General features: G+C 48.8%; 1 long non-coding RNA gene across 1 annotated transcript in view; it reads right to left on the bottom strand.

Moving 5' to 3' along the window:
- LOC134935303 (uncharacterized) overlaps positions 1 to 14,683 on the bottom strand; it is a 114,152-nt gene extending 99,469 nt beyond the window's left edge. Inside the window, exons 1-2 of the long non-coding RNA XR_010180039.1 lie at positions 14,591 to 14,683; positions 14,203 to 14,355 (exon numbers count right to left, since the gene is read on the bottom strand). This is a non-coding gene — a long non-coding RNA (uncharacterized LOC134935303). The remainder of the gene's footprint in view (positions 1 to 14,202; positions 14,356 to 14,590) is intronic.
- Positions 14,684 to 14,973: the final 290 nt, after the last annotated feature.

Below are 14,973 nucleotides of genomic sequence, written 5' to 3'. Positions count from 1 at the left end.
TCCCCATTCTTCAGAGAAACCACCATAAAGGTACGGTGCATATGGAATGTAAATTAATGTTCCCAGAGTGACGAGAAATGGGTGCATGTCATGTCGACAAGCCCATTTTCACTGACCTCGCCCCTTTGTGGCACATGGACACACCCATTTTTTCAGCACGCGCCTATGGCACGCGCGCACAGTACCACTAAGACATTTTTTTCTACTTGCACCACTGGGGGTTAGCAATGCTCCTGATACCTGTAGTTATTGCAGTAATGTTCAGGCCGCTAGCAGGTGCGTGCATATACACACACCTGTGACTATTAGCGTATCAATGGATTTTGGGCCTAATTCAGACCTGATCGCAAAAGGAAAATCTTTCTCTAATGGGCAAAACCATGCTGCACTGCAGGTGGGGCAGATATAACATGTGCAGAGAACATTAGATTTGGGTGGGTTATATTGTTTCTGTGCAGGGTAAATACTGGCTGCTTTATTTTTACACTGCAGTTTAGGTTTCAGTTTGAACACACCCCACCCAAATCTAACTGTCTCTGCACATGTTATATCTGCCCCACATGCACTGCACATAGTTTTGCCCATTAGAGAAAAAATTTGCTGTTGCGATCAGGTCTGAATTAGGCCCTTTGCTAGCTGCGGGAGGCTACGGCAGCAAGAGTGTTAGAGGACACATCTGTAAATGCGAGTCTGCAAATGCATTTTTTTGTAATGAAACAGATGTCCGCATGAATGTGCATACCTGAAGGTGGCCATACTTTAGAAAGATGAATTGCATGTGATCATCGCATGCGATTTCTCTTGAACTCCCCAGAAGCGCCCCGGCAGTCCTGGACTCACAATATCGTACAGAAATGCTCTAAAACTAGTACAAAAACATTACTAAGGGTTCCGTGTGTGTGCGTGATACGGAAAGAGGTCCATGGGGGTGACACCATGAGTTACCATACCGGGTGACACCAACCCTAGTGACACCTCTGGGTGGGGGTCCCAAAGCATATGTTCGTACTTGGGCCAATGGCTTGCTAGTTCCGCCACTGGCCCGAAGCATCTGTTAGATTCCCTAGGCACACAACCTACAGTCTGTGCAGCCACTTGGAGCATCCTCATTACACCCTGGGCAGTGCTACAATTCCCAGTGCTGACAGCCCTGTCTCCTACTGTATGTGTGACATCATTACATCATGCGCTTAGAGGGCAGGACTGGCACAGAGCACTCCAGAGCCTTGTTACGTTGCTGCATAGAAAGTGAAAGAATGAGATAGACCTCACTGTAAGACGTTTTTTTTTTTTTATCTTAACAACGTTTGGTCATATGTGTATTGAAAGGAGAAACAAATAGATAGAAATAACAATACCTTAATATAGGGGATTATAAAAGTATAATCTAAAATTATAAAAAAGTAACGTTCGTTTATTTAGTTCACAGAAAGGGATCCCTTTTTAATGTATACCAAATAAGCATATTGTATTATGACATGACACTGACCTGAGTGTGTGGCATCCCAGTCCTGAGGGATACCCCTTTCATGGAAACATAGGAAAGGGTTATAAGCTGTGGCTTGGCTGTGCAACTTGTGAACTTAATGAACTGTGACAGTCTGGGCTTCTGCAATTGCAGCCTGGGTGCTAGGCAACAGGGGCTGTGCACAACGGAAGCAATCTGGAGGGTGTTGAGACCCAGGAGAATCTGACTGTGCCTGAGAGGAGCGTGGGAAAAATAAGATTTTACTCACCGGTAAATCTATTTCTCGTAGTCCGTAGTGGATGCTGGGACTCCGTAAGGACCATGGGGATTAGCGGCTCCGCAGGAGACTGGGCACAACTAAAGAAAGCTTTAGGACTACCTGGTGTGCACTGGCTCCTCCCACTAAGACCCTCCTCCAGACCTCAGTTAGGATACTGTGCCCGGAAGAGCTGACACAATAAGGAAGGATTTTGAATCCCGGGTAAGACTCATACCAGCCACACCAATCACACCGTATAACTCGTGATATTATACCCAGTTAACAGTATGAAATAAAACTGAGCCTCTCAACAGATGGCTCAACAATAACCCTTTAGTTAGGCAATAACTATATACAAGTATTGCAGACAATCCGCACTTGGGATGGGCGCCCAGCATCCACTACGGACTACGAGAAATAGATTTACCGGTGAGTAAAATCTTATTTTCTCTGACGTCCTAAGTGGATGCTGGGACTCCGTAAGGACCATGGGGATTATACCAAAGCTCCCAAACGGGCGGGAGAGTGCGGATGACTCTGCAGCACCGAATGAGCAAACTCTAGGTCCTCCTCAGCCAGGGTATCAAACTTGTAGACTCTTGCAAAAGTGTTTGAACCCGACCAAGTAACAGCTCGGCAAAATTGTAAAGCCGAGACCCCTCGGGCAGCCGCCCAAGAAGAGCCCCTTTCCTCGTGGAATGGGCTTTTACAGATTTAGGGTGCGGCAGTCCAGCCGCAGAATGTGCAAGTTGAATCGTGCTACAGATCCAGCGAGCAACCGTCTGCTTAGAAGCAGGAGCACCCAGCTTGTTGGGTGCATACAGGAGAAATAGCGAGTCAGTTTTCCTGACTCCAGCTGTCCTGGAAACATATACTTTTCAGGGCCCTGACTACATCCAGTAACTTGGAATCATCCAAGTCCCAAGTAGCCGCAGGCACCACAATAGGTTGGTTCACATGAAAAACTGATACCACCTTAGGAAGGAATTGGGAATGAGTCCTCAATTCCGCCTTATCCATATAAAATACAGATAAGAGCTTTTGTATGACGAAGCCGCCAATTCTGATACACGCCTGGCCGACGCCAAGGCCCACAGAGTGACCACTTTCCACGTGAGGTATTATAGCTCCATGGATTTAAGTGGCTCAACCCAATGCGACTTCAGGAAATCCAACACCACGTTGAGATCCCACGGTGCCACTGGAGGCACAAACGGGGGCTGACTATGCAGCACTCCCTTAACAAAAGTCTGAACTTCAGGCAGTGAAGCCAGTTCAATTTTGGAAGAAAATCGATAGAGCCGAAATCTGGACCTTAATGGAACCCAATTTTAGGCCCATAGCCACCTCTGACTGTAGGAAGTGCAGAAAACGACCTAGCTGAAATTTCTCCTTTGGGGCCTTCCTGGCCTCACAGTACGCAACATATTTTCGCCATATGCGGTGATAATGGTTTGCGTTCACTTCTTTCCTAGCTTTAAATAGCGTAGGGATAACTTCCTCCGGAATTCCCTTTTCCTTCAGGATCCGGCGTTCAACCGCCATGCCGTCAACGCAGCCGCAGTACGTCTTGGAACAGACAGGCCCCCTGCTCCAGCAGGTCCTGTCTGAGCGGCAGAGGCCATGGGTCCTCTGAGATCATTTCTTGGAGTTCTGGTTACCAAGCTCTTCTTGGCCAACCCGGAACAATGAGTATAGTTCTTACTCCTCTCCTTCTTATTATTCTCATTACCCTGGGTAAGAGAGGCAGAGAAGGGAACACATACACCGACTGGTACACCCACGGTGTTACCAGAGCGTCCACAGCTATCGCCTAAGGGTCCTTGACCTGGCGCAATATCTTTGTAGTTTTTAGTTGAGGCGGGACGCCATCATGTCCACCTGTGGCCTTTCCCAACGGTGTACAATCATTTGGAAGACTTCTGGATGAAGTCCCCACTCTCCCGGGTGGAGGTCGTGTCTTCTGAGAAAGTCTGCTTCTCAGTTGTCCACTCCGGGAATGAACACTGCTGACAGTGCTAACACATGATTTTCCGCCCATCGGAGAATCCTTGTGGCTTCTGCCATCGCCATCCTGCTTCTTGTGCCGCCCTGTCTGTTTACATGAGCGACCGCCGTGATGTTGTCTGACTGGATCAGCACCGGCCGGTGTTGAAGCAGGGTCCAGCCTGACTTAGGGCATTGTAAATGGCCCTCAGTTCCAGAATATTTATGTGTAGGGAAGTCTCCTGACTTTTCCATAGCCTTGGAAGTTCCTTCCCTGTGTGACTGCCCCCCAGCCTCGAAGGCTGGCATCCGTGGTCACCAGGACCCAGTCCTGTATGCCGAATCTGCGGCCCCCTAGAAGATGAGCACTCTGCAGCCACCACAACAGCGACACCCTGACCCTTGGAGACAGGGTTATCCGCCGATGCATCTGAAGATGCGACCCGGACCACTTGTCCAACAGATCCCACTGAAAAAATTCTTGCATGGGACTTGGCGAATGGAATTTCTTCGTAAGAAGCTACCATCTTTCCCAGGGCTCGCGTGCATTGATGCACCGACACCTGTATACGTATTAGGAGGTCTCTGTCTAGAGACAACAACTCCTTGGACTTCTCCTCCGGGAGAAAACCTTTTTATCCTGTTCTGTGTCCAGAACCATATCCAGGAACAGTAGAAGCGTCGTAGGAACCAGCTGCGACTTTGGAATATTCAGAAACCAGCCGTGCTGTTGTAGCACTTCCCGAGATAGTGCTACTCCGACGAACAACTGCTCCCTGGACCTCGCCTTTATAAGGAGATCGTCCAAGTACGGGATCATTATTTCGGCCATTACCTTGGTAAATACCTCGGTGCCGGGGACAGACCAGCGGCAACGTCTGGAATTGGTAATGACAATCCTGTACCACAATATTGAGGTACTCCTGGTGAAGAGGGTAAATAGGGACATGCAGGTAATCATCCTTGATGTCCAGTGATACCATGAAATTCTCCAGGCTTGCAATAATCGCCCTGAGCGATTCCATTTTGAACTTGAACCTTCGTATATAAGTGTTCAAGGCTTTCAATTTTAGAATGGGTCTCACCGAACCGTCTGGTTTCGGTACCACAACATTTTGGAATAGTAACCCCGGCCTTGTTGAAGGAGGGGTACCTTGATTTCACCTGCTGAAAGTACAGCTTGTTGATTGCCGCCAGTACTACCTTTCTCCGAGGGCAGCAGGCAAGGCTGATGTGAGGTAACGGCGAGGGGGAGTCGCCTCGAACTCCAGCCTGTATCCCTGTGATACTATTTGCAGAACCTAGAGATCCACCTGTGGGCAAGCCCACTGGTCCCTGAAGTTCCCGAGACGCGCCCCTACCGCACTTGTCTCCACCTGTGGAGCCCCAGCGTCATGCGGTGGACTCAGAGGAAGCGGGGGAAGATTTTTGATCCTGGGAACTGGCTGCTGGTGCAGCTTTTTTCCTTCTTCCCTTGTCTCTGTGCAGAAAGGAAGCGCCTTTGACCCGCTTGCTTTTCTGAAGCCTAAAAGGACTGTACCTGAAAATACGGTGCTTTCTTAGGCTGTGAGGAAACCCGAGGTAAAAAAAAAATGTATTCCCAGCTGTTGCTGTGGATACGAGGTCCCAGAGACCATCCCCAAACAATTCCTCACCCTTATAAGGCAGAATCTCCATGTGCCTTTTACAGGCAGCATCACCTGTCCACTGCCGGGTTTCTAATACCCTCCTAGCAGAATGGACATTGCATTAATTCTAGATGCCAGCCGGCAAATATCCCTCTGTGCATCCTTTATATATATATATAAGACAACGTCTTAAATATGCTCAATGTTAGCAAAATATTATCCCTGTCTTAGCGTATTAATATTATCTGACAGGGTATCAGACCACGCTGCAGCCGCACTATTTATGCTGAGGCAATTGCAGGTTTCAGTATATAACATGAGTGTGTAAATACAGACTTCAGGATCGCCTCCTGCTTTTTATCAGCAGGTTCCTTCAAGGTGGCCGTATCCTAAGACGGCAGTGCCACCTTTTGACAAACGTGTGAGCGCCTTATCCACCCTAAGGGATATCTCCCAACGTGACGTATCCTCTGGCGGGAAAGGGTACGCCATCAGTAACTTTTTAGAAATTAACAGTTTCTTATCGGGGGAAACCACGCTTCTTTACACACTTCATTCATTCATCTGATGGGGGAACAAAACACTGGCTGCTTTTTCTCCCCAAAAATAAAACCCCTTTTATGTGATACTTGGGTTCATGTCAGAAATGCGTAACACATTTTTCATTGCCGAGATCATGTAACGGATGTTCCTAGTGGATTGTGTATATGTCTCAACCTCGTCGACACTGGAGTCAGACTCCGTGTCGACATCTGTGTCTGCCATCTGAGGTAACGGGCGTTTTTTTGAGCCCCTGATGGTCTTTGAGACGCCTGGGCAGGCGCGGGCTGAGAAGCCGGCTGTCCCACAGCTGTTACGTCATCCAGCCTTTTATGTAAGGAGTTGACACTGTCGGTTAATACCTTCCACCTATCCATCCACTCTGGTGTCGGCCCCACAGGGGGCGACATCCCATTTATCGGCCTCTGCTCCGCCTCCACGTAACCTTCCTCATCCAACATGTCGACACAGCCGTACCGACACACCGCACACACACAGGGAATGCTCTGACTGAGGACAGGACCCCACAAAGTCCTTTGGGGAGACCGAGAGAGAGTATGCCAGCACACACCAGAGCGCTATATAATGTAGGGATTAACACTATAACTGAGTGATTTTCCCCCAAATAGCTGCTTGTATACATATATTGCGCCTAAATTTAGTGCCCCCCCTCTCTTTTTAACCCTTTGAGCCTGAAAACTACAGGGGAGAGCCTGGGGAGCTGTCTTCCAGCTGCACTGTGAAGAGAAAATGGTGCCAGTGTGCTGAGGGAGAAGCCCCGCCCCTTTTTCGGCGGACTTTCTCCCGCTTTTTCTGGAATACTGGCAGGGGTAATTTTACATCTATTTAGCCTCTAGGACTATATATGATGTAGATTTGCCAGCCAAGGTGTCATATTGCCCTCAGGGCGCCCCCCCCCCAGCGCCCTGCACCCATCAGTGACCGGAGTGTGAGGTGTACATGAGGAGCAATGGCGCACAGCTGCAGTGCTGTGCGCTACCTTGGTGAAGACCGAAGTCTTCTGCCGCCGATTTTCCGGACTCTTCATGCTTCTGGCTCTGTAAGGGGGACGACGGCGCGGCTCCGGGAACGAACACCAAGGTCGGGTCCTGCGGTCGATCCCTCTGGAGCTAATGGTGTCCAGTAGCCTAAGAAGCCCAAACTACCACCTGTTAGGTAGGTTCGCTTCTTCTCCCCTTAGTCCCTCGCTGCAGTGAGTCTGTTGCCAGCAGATCTCACTGTAAATAAGAATTTACTTACCGATAATTCTATTTCTCGTAGTCCGTAGTGGATGCTGGGGACTCCGTCAGGACCATGGGGAATAGCGGCTCCGCAGGAGACAGGGCACAAAAATAAAGCTTTAGGATTAGGTGGTGTGTACTGGCTCCTCCCCCTATGACCCTCCTCCAAGCCTCAGTTAGGATACTGTGCCCGGACGAGCGTACACAATAAGGAAGGATATTGAATCCCGGGTAAGACTCATACCAGCCACACCAATCACACCGTATAACTTGTGATCTGAACCCAGTTAACAGTATGACAAACGTAGGAGCCTCTGAACAGACGGCTCACAACAATAACAACCCGAATTTGTTTGTAACAATAACTATGTACAAGTATTGCAGACAATCCGCACTTGGGATGGGCGCCCAGCATCCACTACGGACTACGAGAAATAGAATTATCGGTAAGTAAGTTCTTATTTTCTCTAACGTCCTAAGTGGATGCTGGGGACTCCGTCAGGACCATGGGGATTATACCAAAGCTCCCAAACGGGCGGGAGAGTGCGGATGACTCTGCAGCACCGAATGAGAGAACTCAAGGTCCTCCTCAGCCAGGGTATCAAATTTGTAGAATTTTGCAAACGTGTTTGCCCCTGACCAAGTAGCAGCTCGGCAGAGTTGTAATGCCGAGACCCCCCGGGCAGCCGCCCAGGATGAGCCCACTTTCCTTGTGGAATGGGCCTTGACAGATTTAGGTTGTGACAAGCCTGCCACAGAATGTGCAAGTTGAATTGTGCTACAAATCCAACGAGCAATCGTCTGCTTAGAAGCAGGAGCACCCATCTTGTTGGGTGCATACAATATAAACAGTGAGTCAGACTTTCTGACTCCCGCCGTTCTTGAAATATATATTTTCAATGCCCGGACCACGTCCAACAACTTGGAATCCTCCAAATCGTTAGTAGCCGCAGGCACCACAATAGGCTGGTTCAGGTGAAACGCTGACACCACCTTAGGCAGAAAATGAGGACGCGTCCGCAGTTCTGCCCTGTCCGTATGGAAAATCAGATATGGGCTCTTATATGATAAAGCCGCCAATTCTGATACTCTCCTGGCTGAAGCCAGGGCCAGTAGCATGGTTACTTTCCATGTAAGATACTTCAACTCCACCGATTTGAGCGGCTCAAACCAATGGGATTTGAGAAAATCCAAGACTACATTAAGATCCCACAGTGCCACTGGGGGCACAACCGGGGGCTGTATATGTAGTACTCCTTTTACAAAAGTCTGGACTTCCGGAACTGAAGCCAATTCTTTCTGGAAGAAAATCGACAGGGCCGAAATTTGAACCTTAATGGACCCCAATTTGAGGCCCATAGACAATCCTGTTTGCAGGAAATGTAGGAATCGACCCAGTTAAAATTCCTCCGTGGGGGCCTTCCTGGCCTCACACCACGCAACATATTTTCTCCAAATGCGGTGATAATGTTGTGCAGTCACCTCCTTCCTGGCTTTTACCAGTGTAGGAATGACCTCTTCCGGAATGCCTTTTTCCCTTAGAATTCGGCGTTCAACCGCCATGCCGTCAAACGCAGCCGTGGTAAGTCTTGGAATAGACACGGTCCCTGCTGAAGCAGGTCCCGTCTTAGAGGTAGAGGCCACGGATCCTCCGTGAGCATCTCTTGAAGTTCCGGGTACCAAGTTCTTCTTGGCCAATCCGGAGCCACTAGTATCGTTCTTACTCCCTTTTGCCGTATAATTCTCAGTACTTTTGGTATGAGAGGCAGAGGAGGGAACACATACACTGACTGGAACACCCACGGTGTTACCAGAGCGTCCACAGCTATTGCCTGAGGGTCTCTTGACCTGGCGCAATACCTGTCCAGTTTTTTGTTGAGGCGGGACGCCATCATATCCACCATTGGTTTTTCCCAACGGTTCACAATCATGTGGAAGACTTCTGGATGAAGTCCCCACTCTCCCGGGTGTAGATCGTGTCTGCTGAGGAAGTCTGCTTCCCAGTTGTCCACTCCCGGAATGAATACTGCTGACAGTGCTATCACATGATCTTCCGCCCAGCGAAGAATCCTTGCAGCTTCTGCCATTGCTGTCCTGCTTCTTGTGCCCCCTGTCTGTTTACGTGGGCGACTGCCGTGATGTTGTCCGACTGGATCAACACCGGCTGACCCTGAGGCAGGGGTTTTGCCAGACTTAGAGCATTGTAAATCGCTCTTAGCTCCAGTATATTTATGTGAAGAGACATCTCCAGGCTTGACCATACTCCCTGGAAGTTTCTTCCCTGTGTGACCGCTCCCCAGCCTCTCAGACTGGCATCCGTGGTCACCAGGACCCAGTCCTGTATGCCGAATCTGCGGCCCTCTAACAGATGAGCACTCTGCAACCACCACAGAAGAGACACCCTTGTCCGTGGCGATAAGGTTATCCGCTGATGCATCTGCAGATGTGATCCGGACCATTTGTCCAGCAGATCCCACTGAAAAGTTTGTGCGTGGAATCTGCCGAATGGAATCGCTTCGTAAGAAGCCACCATCTTTCCCAGGACTCTTGTGCATTGATGCACAGACACTTTCCCTGGTTTTAGGAGGTTCCTGACAAGTTCGGATAACTCCCTGGCTTTCTCCTCCGGAAGAAACACCTTTTTCTGAACCGTGTCCAGAATCATTCCCAGGAACAGCAGACGTGTCGTCGGGGTCAACTGAGATTTTGGAAAATTCAGAATCCACCCGTGTTGTTGCAGCACTAGTCGGGTTAGTGCTACTCCGTCCTCCAGCTGTTCTCTGGACCTTGCCCTTATCAGGAGATCGTCCAAGTAAGGGATAATTAATACGCCTCTTCTTCGCAGAAGAATCATCATTTCGGCCATTACCTTGGTAAAGACCCGAGGTGCCGTGGACAATCCAAACGGCAGCGTCTGAAACTGATAATGACAGTTTTGCACCACGAACCTGAGGTACCCTTGATGTGAAGGGCAAATTGGGACATGCAGGTAAGCATCCTTTATGTCCAGGGACACCATAAAGTCCCCTTCTTCCAGATTCGCTATCACTGCTCTGAGTGACTCCATCTTGAACATTAAATTTTTGTATGTACAGGTTCAAAGATTTCAGATTTAGAATAGGTCTTACCGAGCCGTCCGGCTTCGGTACCACAAATAGCGTGGAGTAATACCCCTTTCCCTGTTGTAGGAGGGGTACCTTGACTATCACCTGCTGAGAAAACAGCTTGTGAATGGCTTCCAATACCGTCGCCCTGTCTGAGGGAGACGTTGGCAGAGCAGACTTTAGGAACCTGCGAGGGGGAGACTTCTCGAATTCCAACCTGTAACCCTGAGATACTACCTGCAGGATCCAGGGGTCCACCTGTGAGCAAGCCCACTGTGCGCTGAAATTCTTGGGTCGACCCCCCACCGCTCCCGAGTCCGCTTGTAAGGCCCCAGCATCATGCTGAGGGCTTTGCAGAACCCTGAGAGGGCTTCTGTTCCTGGGCAGGGGCTGCTTGCTGCCCTCTCTTACCCCTTCCTCTGCCCCGAGGCAGATATGACTGTCCTTTTGTCCGCTTGTTTTTATAGGACCGAAAGGACTGCGGCTGAAAAGACGGTGTCTTTTTCTGTTGGGAGGGGGTCTGAGGTAAAAAGGTGGATTTTCCGGCAGTTGCCGTGGCCACCAGATCCGATAGACCGACGCCAAATAATTCCTCCCCTTTATACGGCAATACTTCCATATGTCGTTTGGAATCCGCATCACCTGACCACTGTCGCGTCCATAAACTCCTTCTGGCAGATATGGACATCGCATTTACTCTCGATGCCAGAGTGCAAATATCTCTCTGAGCATCTCGCATATAAAGGAAAGCATCCTTTAATTGCTCTATAGTCAATAAAATACTGTCCCTATCCAGGGTATCAATATTTTCAGTCAGGGAATCCAACCAGACGACCCCAGCACTGCACATCCAGGCTGAGGCGATGGCTGGTCGCAGTATAACACCAGTATGTGTGTATATACTTTTTAGGGTAGTTTCCAGTCTCCTATCAGCTGGATCCCTGAGGGCGGCCGTATCAGGAGACGGTAACGCCACTTGTTTTGATAAGCGTGTGAGCGCCTTATCCACCCTAGGGGGTGTTTCCCAGCGCGCCCTAACCTCTGGCGGGAAAGGGTATAATGCTAATAACTTTTTTGAAATTAGCACTTTTCTATCTGGGTTAACCCACGCTTCATCACATACATCATTTAATTCCTCTGATTCAGGAAAAACTACAGGTAGTTTTTTCACCCCCCACATAATACCCCTTTTTGTGGTACTTGCAGTATCAGAGATATGCAAAGCCTCCTTCATTGCCGTGATCATATAACGTGTGGCCCTACTTGAAAATACGTTTGTTTCATCACCGTCGACACTAGATTCAGTGTCTGTGTCTGGGTCTGTGTCGACCGACCGAGGTAAAGGGCGCTTTACAGCCCCTGACGGTGTCTGAGACGCCTGGGCAGGTACTAACTGGTTTGCCGGCCGTCTCATGTCGTCAACTGATTTTTGTAATGTGCTGACATTATCACGTAATTCCATAAACAAAGCCATCCATTCCGGTGTCGACTCCCTGGGGGGTGACATCACCATTATCGGCAATTGCTCTGCCTCCACACCAACATCGTCCTCATACATGTCGACACACACGTACCGACACACAGCAGACACACAGGGAATGCTCTTATCGAAGACAGGACCCCACTAGCCCTTTGGGGAGACAGAGGGAGAGTTTGCCAGCACACACCCAAGCGCTATAATATATATGGGAACAATCTTATATAAGTGTTGTTCCTTATAGCAGCTTAAATATATCAAAATATCGCCAAAAAATGCCCCCCCTCTCTGTTTTACCCTGTTTCTGTAGTGCAGTGCAGGGGAGAGTCCTGGGAGCCTTCCTCACAGCGGAGCTGAGCAGGAAAATGGCGCTGTGTGCTGAGGAGAATAAGCCCCGCCCCCTATTTCAGCGGGCTTTTCTCCCGGAGTTTTAGATATCTGGCATGGGTTAAATACATACATATAGCCTCAATGGCTATATGTGATGTATTCTTTTGCCATAAAGGTATTAAATATTGCTGCCCAGGGCGCCCCCAGCAGCGCCCTGCACCCTCCGTGACCGCTTGGTGTGAAGTGTGTGACAACAATGGCGCACAGCTGCAGTGCTGTGCGCTACCTTCATGAAGACTGAAGAGCCTTCTGCCGCCTGTTTCCGGACCTTCAATCTTCAGCATCTGTAAGGGGGGTCGGCGGCGCGGCTCCGGGACGAACCCCAGGGTGAGACCTGTGTTCCGACTCCCTCTGGAGCTAATGGTGTCTAGTAGCCTAAGAATCCAATCCATCCTGCACGCAAGTGAGTTGAAATTCTCTCCCCTAAGTCCCTCGATGCAGTGAGCCTGTTGCCAGCAGGACTCACTGAAAATAAAAAAACCTAAAAACTTTTTCTAAGCAGCTCTTTAGGAGAGCCACCTAGATTGCACCCTGCTCGGACGGGCACAAAAACCTAACTGAGGCTTGGAGGAGGGTGATAGGGGGAGGAGCCAGTACACACCACCTAATCCTAAAGCTTTATTTTTGTGCCCTGTCTCCTGCGGAGCCGCTATTCCCCATGGTCCTGACGGAGTCCCCAGCATCCACTTAGGACGTTAGAGAAAAATAAAAAACCTAAATATACTTTCTTTCTAGGAGCTCAGGAGATCCCCTAGTGTGCATCCAGCTCAGCCGGGCACAAGAATCTAACTGAGGTCTGGAGGAGGGTCTTAGTGGGAGGAGCCAGTGCACACCAGGTAGTCCTAAAGCTTTCTTTAGTTGTGCCCAGTCTCCTGCGGAGCCGCTAATCCCCATGGTCCTTACGGAGTCCCAGCATCCACTTAGACGTCAGAGAAAAGGGCAGAGGATTTATAGGCTGCAGAGGGGGATGTGACGTCAGACGCCAGTATGCTGAGAAAGCCTGCATCTGCCAAAGTGATACGTAGAGGGTCTGAGAGATTCAAGCAGTGATCAGCGTGGTTTGAAGTAAACATTCCACAGGCTGTGATTTACTGCAGCTCAGACGGAGACAGCAATAGTTCTTATGCACAGAGGAGAAACAGTGCTGCAGGGTGAGACAACGGAGTTCATGTGGGGTGGCCCCCTGAGTAAAGAGATCATCACTACAGTCATAGGTCACTTGAGTCTGGCTAAGTTAGCCACTGAGTTCTGGAGTAGCCTAATGACTCATACACTATACTAAACAGCTGCGTCCTGGTGTAAAGACTCATAATTAGCCTCTAAAGAAGAGTGAAGTAATATAAAGGACCCCCTATGCACCTCCGTAGACTACAAGGCTGGCAGCCTATATAAGAGAGAGACTCTGGTCACGAATGACTGAACACTGCCTTACAAGCTAAATCACTGCTATCTCAGTGAAACTGACATTGATTAGACATTGAGCATTTAGAAGTGATCCTCCACACTGCAGGCACCACCTGAGAACAAATAGAGATTAACAAGACTATATCCCTCATACAGAGAGGAAATTCAACAGACTTCCAGTTTGGGATCTCCAATTTAAATAGTGATCTGTTGGGGCTCCTCCAAGATACAGCAATTGGTAACAATTACACTATACTTGCCAGTCCCTACATATTACATGGAAATCAAGTTGTTATCAAAGGATTGCAATCCAAAAATCCTGTGCACAGGTATAAAAGCAACATTTGGACACTATTCAGGTTGCGTTTGTTTTGGTACCCGATGCTAATGTTTATACAGTAATTAAGCATAGTTGTGATAATTGATTAGTTTCTTGTTTGTGCTTAAAGGCGTCATTGTTGTATTATACTGGAGTACCTACTGTACTAGCGTACAGGCTATATCGGATGCACTGGTTCTTGAAATAAATACACCTGCATTATTAATTAACGTTGTTTTCCATATTCAAAAGTGTGTTACTCATACCTTCAGACCTCTCCGCGAAGAGAATAGAAGTATCATCGCGAAGCGGATTTCTGGTAAGCACATTGCCATAAGGGGTTAACCTGAGGGTACCACAAGTGCACATTTGAAGAAATAACTCACCTTTTCTTTTTATCTGTACTTTAAGAAGATCCAAATCTTTCCTATTCAAATTCCATGGATTAAAACTGTGACTAGCCCCTTCTATAACACCCTGTACTTGTATCAGAGTTGTCATGAGGAGAAACAGTGTTCAGGAGCTTCACACTGGAGTTTCTGCAGGAGAAAATGGCACCCAGTGAGTGTTCTGGCAAGTCTGAGGAGAAGCCCCGCCCTTCAGCCTCAGCAATGTAATATTTATACTGGCTGGGGATGGCACATCAGCGGCTGTACATGTACCCTTTTTGCCAGTGAGAGTAAGGTTTTCAAACATGCCCTCAGAGCGCGCCCATCCCCCGCGCTCTGCACCCTTGTGGATCCCCTCTCTGCAGGACTCCGGTAATATACTCACCAGCCATCTGACTTCTGGCTCTGTTAGGGGGTGGCGGCAGTGCTGTGGGAGTGAACGCTGGCCAGGCTTGGGCTGTGTTCAGTACCCTTCAGGAGCTAATGGTGGGGGAAATTCCAAGTTGATCGCAGCAGGAAATTTTTTAGCAGTTGGGCAAAACCATGTGCACTGCAGGGGAGGCAGATATAACATTTGCAGAGAGTTAGATTTGGGTGGGTTATTTTATTTCTGTGCAGGGTAAATACTGGCTGCTTTATTTTTACACTGCAAATTAGATTGCAGATTGAACACACCACACCCAAATCTAACTCTCTCTGCACATGTTATATCTGCCTCCCCTGCAGTGCACATGGTTTTGCCCAATTGCTAACAGAATTCCTGCTGCG

This window comes from Pseudophryne corroboree, chromosome 6 (assembly GCF_028390025.1).
Source record: "Pseudophryne corroboree isolate aPseCor3 chromosome 6, aPseCor3.hap2, whole genome shotgun sequence".
NCBI classification, from domain to species: domain Eukaryota; kingdom Metazoa; phylum Chordata; class Amphibia; order Anura; family Myobatrachidae; genus Pseudophryne; species Pseudophryne corroboree.
This window is presented reverse-complemented; position numbering and strand designations above follow the sequence as displayed.